The following is a 6,147-nucleotide window of genomic DNA, read 5'->3' as shown; positions in this document are numbered from 1 at the left end:
TGACTTTAGTTGGGACTTGCATGAAGAATTAAAAACAATGACTCACATAGTGAGAAAGTGATTCCTATTTTGGTTCTATTTTTCTATCCTTTGATTACATCATGATTAAAATGCCATTTGCATGCTTGGTCTTTATATATATATATATATATATCTAATGTTCAGTAACCTACCCTTTTAACAGTGAGTGGGCGTTAGGCTCAGAGACTTGAGTAGTCAATAGTTTCTAGCCAGAACTTAAAAACATGGTTTTCTCTTCACTTACAGTTACTTTCAGCTTAGGATAATTGTTGGAAGTTTTTTTGTTTCTAGTACTTTTATAAAGTTTCCCCTCTAAAGAAATGGAAGAAAATGCACTTATTTAAAGAAAATAATAAATAATACTGTAAGTAGGATACACAGATATGATATGAAAAATATTGACATTTGGGTAAACTTGCCCCAACATACAAGTTAGTGTATCCAACTGGATCAACATGCAACATCCTAAAGGGAGATTAGGGAAATGTGATTAAAGTATGAATTCTCTTTAAAGAGGATGAGACATAGATGGAAAAGAGCCACCATTTCTAGAGCAACATATGTAAAGCAGAGAAATCTCAAGTGGGAAATGTTCTTCGGTAAGAAATGGGCTGCAGGGATGGTCTGAAACTTAGATCTGGTTTTACAATACGTCTAGCAAATTCTCATAACTTAAATTTTATAGTAAATCTTGGATAATTTGTTTTCATCAACACCAAAAAGATAGGTTTTGGTTCACTGGCAAGAGATTTTGCCGTTGTCATAAACAGCACAAGTAGTAGGGCTCTTAATTCTTGGGGGAGGGGTGTGATAAATATATCCTGAGCACCGGGTGTGTGTGTGTGTGTGTGTGTGTGTGTGTAAGGGGTGGAGGGCGTTGGGAGTAAGAGGAGGGGAGGAGAGAGGGACTGTAATTAGAAAAATGAAAAGCAGACATGTTCAGGATGAAAAGAGGGCATGTGCGGGACGAAGAAACAATTTAACGTCACTGACATGATTACCTAAACTGTTAGCCGGGTTTAAATTAAGCAAGGTGTTCACGGACTTTTCATCTTGAGGTGTTCCATCTCGACGACCGAACAGCCTCAAGATGAAAACTGGAAGGCTCTGGTCAGGCCAAGGCTATAAAAAAGAAAGCGAAGGCCTTCCCTATAACCCGCCCCCGCTCCAATAGAATCAGAAATGAGGGTGCAACGGTGCGACTGCGGGATCGGAGGGGAGAAAGCACTATAGAGTGCGCAGACTCAGGGCAGACAAACGTACCCTTCCTTAAGTCTATTTTTTCCTCGTGCCGCTCCTATCTGAACTGCAACGGAGCGAATATCATGCCAAGTGACCTTAACCTTCCTAGTCAGGTTTCCAGTCGAATTAAAATTGATTTTTAATGCCTCCATTTTGGTTGCTGTTGTTACAATTTCCGAAAGTCTAGCTGCGCCAGTCCAACCCTCAGTTCACCACAACCCCTTCCCTTTCCCCGAAACCCCGCCCTTTTTTCCCGGCCCAAACCACAAAAGGCAGCGCTGTTCCACCCCGGCGCGGTGCCCCGCCCCTCCCCGAAAGTCGCAGTGCTGCAGGGGAAGGAGGCGGCCCCAGACTGCGGTGCGGGGTGCGACCGAGTGTAGTTTCTGCTTCCTCTCTCCGGCCAATCTGAGAAGTCACCCTGACCGAGAGGGGAGGACTAGGGTGCAGAAACAGTGTAAGTACCTTTTCCCTTTTTCTGCCACGTCCCAACCACTGACGTGACCCACTCCGCGGGTTCCGATTGGGTGTGTGTACCCCCCCCCCCCCCCGCAGAAGTCCTTTAAAGTATTGGTTGACGTTGTCTTGGGGGCAGGGCTTGCGTGCCATCCTCCTTTGCCTCTACCGCGACGCAAGGGGCGGGACCCGCCACCACCGCCTCTGCTTCCGCCGCCGTCGCAGCCGACGCGGGTACCGCCACCTGCCGCTGTGCGTTGGGCGGGGGAGGAGTCGGAGGCGGAGAAGAAGGCGGTGGTGGCGGGTGGAGGATCAAGCGCTATTCTCGCTCCGGAGCCGCTGCACAGTTCGGTGAGGGTTTTTTTTTTTTTTTTTTTTTTTAAATCTGGTTTGTTCCATTGTCGGGTATGTGAGGGTCGAGCGAGGAAATTGCTGCCTTCAGCTGCTCCATTTCTTAATTTCTCAAAGAGGGAGCGGGGCCTGTCCCTGGTCCGCTGCGCCGGCCATGGTGGGTGGGGTTGATGGCTGTTAAGAGGCCTTCTTCGCCTCCAGGGCCGTGTCCAGCCGGGACCCGGTGCCGTGTTAGTGTCCAGGCGGATGACATCGATTGGTCTTGGGGGTCTCCACCGTCCACTTTTTCCTGCTGCCTCTTCTGCTGTCCTTGGTGCCTTGGCCAAGGACCCCGCTGCCTTTCTCCGCACACCCGCAACTGTATGAGTTTTCTCCCACTAATACCGCTCACCCTCCTTCCCTACCCATTTCCAGTCACCCTACATAGAGCTGATCCATCTTACGCCATAGGCCTGCTGCCCACCTCTCCCGAAAAACCGTCCGTTGCCGTCGCTGTGCTGGCTGTGTTTGCATTTTTCCCGATTGTCACCGAGGCTCGGGCAGGCAAGCATCCTGTACAAACCGTAGCAGTCCTTCTTCTCCCAACACTAGCACCATTCCATCAATCCTGCTTCCTACTAAAGATGTCTCTGGTCGGAGCACGTCTCTGGCAGAGGCACCTTCAATGTGGCCTCCCTAAGATTACTGCTTTTAATCATTTTGCGCACGTTCAAAATGGTGAGTTTAAAGCCGCTCAGCCAAGTTAAAGAAAAGGGGAGGAGATAATCTTTTTTCAGGAAGGAGGAAGAATACTTAGGAGATGTCCCTCTCAAGGCATTAATTACTATTATTTATTTTGCATAGGTATAGACACTGCTGTGAGTCTTCTGGTTCTGTGAAGTTTGCGATTTTTTTTTAAGGCTTAATATAGTTATTTTTATCATGAGCTATCAGTTAAATTTTTAAAAATGGCAGTCACCTCTGCTGAAGACAGATTTTTTGAAGAGTATGTAAATGTGCGTGAGGATAACAGAAATAAACGTTTGAACTATTTTTTCAATTTTATAATTGACCTATGGAATTCATGTCATTTTTTTATGCAGTACCTTTAATTAAAAAAAAAAACTAACCACAGACATGCAAGCTTGATGCAAAATTCTACAGTGTAGAAAAAGAATGATAAGATAAAACGTGAACATTTCTTTTAATCCCCCAGTCCTATTTCAGAGTGGAAAGTTAACACTTTACATGCATCTTTCTAGGCACTGTAAACACATATACATATATATAAGGTTGTTTGGAGGGGGTGTATACCAAACACATTGACATATTGCTTGCTTCCTTAATTACATATCTTGGACCACTCTACTTGTTATATATAGGTCTCTCTAATACTTTTTTCAAAAAAAGGCTAAGTGATATTTCATTAGTTTGAGCTATAATTTATTTAACCATGTCCCTTACTGAGGGACATTTAAGTTATTTTCTTTTTGCTGTCACAAATAATGCTTTCTTTAAAGCCAACTTTTGTATTTGTTGGTGTTTTTAATTACAAACTTTAAATCTTTCTAAATTTTAAAATCTCACACAGTATGAGAGAATGTAAAGTTCTCCCACTTACTCTGGTTCTACCTTCAGAGTCAACTATTCAGGAAACTTCTTCTGTCTGTATGTGATTATTTCTGGAGCTCGGATTCCTAGAAATGGAATTGCTGGGTTAAAGGGTATGCATATTTAAATGTTGATAACTATTTCTTTCTCATTATTCTTTTCAGGGTTACACATTACTGGTTTTTATGCATGTCTTCAGATAAACTTTAGACTCAACTTCCACACTAACTAAAAAATCTTTTAAGTATTTTGAATAAGGTTATATTGAAATTTTAGATTAATATGAAGCAAATTGACCCTTATGATGTTGAGTCTTCTCCCCTCAGAAATGTATGTGGTTATGGTATCACTCTATTTTATTCACATCTTGCTTTATATTCTTAGGAAATGTTTTATATATTTTTCCCATATATTACAGTCCTTAATATTTCCAGTTATTTTATGATTTGATTGCTCTAATGCATGGAAATTTTCAGTAACATTTTCCTTTTTTCTGCTGATAGGTCAGCTTTTGAATTTTTTCCCATTTAGATCACTTTTTCATGTATCAGATCACTTCATTGAGTTGATGACAATATTCACCATTTTGTGACTTTCTTTTCAATTTTTATAACTTACATGTTTTCCTCGTTGCTTTGCCTATTTTATGTCCTATGTAATGTTGAGTAGTAGCAGTGATAGGTAAAAACTTGGTCTTGTTTCTGACTTCAAGGGGAGTACTTCTGATGCGGTAGCATCAATTATGTTGTTTGCTGAAGGTTTCCCATAGAGACTCTTAGGTTAAAATTGTTTCTTCCATTCTTGGCTTTCCAAGATAATTTTGTTTTTCATTTCTGATGACATTTTAAAAATCATAAGTGGGTATTAAATTTTATTGATGTTTTTGACATCTTTTGAGTGGTTACATGAGGGGCATTACTAATATTTCCTGGTTAATATTTTCTCGAGAGCTCCTTTATAAAGAATCAACTGTAGTGAGGATAATTTACTTATAATAAAATGTAATATTTAAAAACAGCAGCTCAGTGTGTTTTGACAGATGTTTACAACCATGATACCACCACCACAGTCAAGAGTAGAATATTTTCATTATGACCATCAGGATCTAGAATATTTCTGTCATCCCCAAAAGTTCCCTTCTCTGCCCCAGGAAATCATTCGTCCTGTTTTTCTCACTCTGAGTTGGTTTCATTTGTCTAGCAGTTCTTATAAATGGAATTATGTAATATGTACACTTGCATCTGACCTTTTTTCTCTGAGCATGTTTTTTAGGGTCATTCAAGTTTTTGTGCCTAACTGGTTCACAACTTTTTACTGCTGAGGCCGTGGGATATTGATTTACCACAGTTTGTGGACAGTTTCACTTATTTATGGATATTTGGATTATTTCCAGTTTGGTGCTGTTGTTAATAAATAAAGCTGCTGTGAACATTCATTCATGAGTTTTTGTGTGAACATGTGTTTTCATTTCTTAGATAAATACCTAGAAATGGATTTGTTAGGTTGTATGGTAAGTGAATGTATAAATATAAGAACCTGCCAAACTGTTGCCAATTAGACAGTTCCAGTTGCTCTACATTCTCATTAACACTTGGTTCTTTCAGTCTTTTTAATTTTTGCCCCCCTAGTGGGTGTGTGGCAGTATCACACTGTAACTTTAATTTGCATACATCTGATAAGTGACACTGAGAATTTACTCATGTGTTTATGGGTCATTTTATGTCTTTGTGAAGTATTTGTTAAAATCTTTCACCATTTTTAAAGATTGAGGTATTTGTCTTACTGAGTTGTAAGAATTCTTTGTACATTTATTATATAGGTCCTTTGACCCACACAGACACATGCACACAGATTGCTGTCTGAAGCTTACTTTTTCATTTTCCTAACTCTTAAAAATAGAAGCACTTCCAATTTTGATGAAATTTAGATTGTCATTTTCTTTTTACTATTTGTGTTTCTGTGTTCTTACACAATGAAAAGTCATGCAGATTTTCTTTTGTCTTCTACAAGTTTTATGCTTTGGCATTTATGTCAAGATGTGTCATCCATTTGAGTTAATTTTTTTATACTGTCTGAGATAAAGGTCAAGGCTCATTTTCTGAGTTCTAGCACCATTTGTTGGAAACACTTTCCTTTCCCCCTTGAATTAATTTAGTCAAAACTGAATTGACCTTGTTATGTGAGTCTGTTTCTGGACTATCCCTTTGATCTTTGTACCTATCATTTTGCTAGTACCACATTGTCATACCATATTGTTGCTTTCTCAGAAGTCTTGAAATCAGGTAAGGTGAGTCTTTCTACTTTATTTATTTTCAAAATCATTTTGGCTATTTTACTTCCTTTGCTCTTCCATAAAATGTTTTAAATTTCTACAAAAAGTCTTGAAGGGATTTTCATTTAGATTGCATGAAATTCATTGATCAATTTGGGGAAAACGGACGTCTCAGTATGGAGTCTTCCAAGTAATGAACACATGGTATCTCCATTTAT

The 6,147-nt window shown here is 39.8% G+C and overlaps 1 protein-coding gene across 2 annotated transcripts in view; it reads left to right on the top strand.

Moving 5' to 3' along the window:
• The first annotated feature begins 1,565 nt into the window (after nucleotides 1-1,565).
• The window catches only part of PJA2 (praja ring finger ubiquitin ligase 2), a 70,327-nt gene continuing 65,745 nt past the window's right edge, over nucleotides 1,566-6,147 (top strand). The window contains exon 1 of one of the 2 annotated variants that reach the window (XM_024563253.3): nucleotides 1,566-1,717. The gene's annotated coding sequence lies outside the window, so the exon portion shown is untranslated. Of the gene's footprint in view, nucleotides 1,718-1,909; nucleotides 2,068-6,147 lie in introns of those variants that run through there. The other variant, XM_053911303.1, reaches the window with a different exon arrangement.

Source organism: Desmodus rotundus, chromosome 1 (assembly GCF_022682495.2).
Source record: "Desmodus rotundus isolate HL8 chromosome 1, HLdesRot8A.1, whole genome shotgun sequence".
Classification (NCBI taxonomy): domain Eukaryota; kingdom Metazoa; phylum Chordata; class Mammalia; order Chiroptera; family Phyllostomidae; genus Desmodus; species Desmodus rotundus.
The sequence above is the reverse complement of the archived record's forward strand: the minus strand, read 5'-3'. Positions and strand labels throughout refer to the sequence as shown.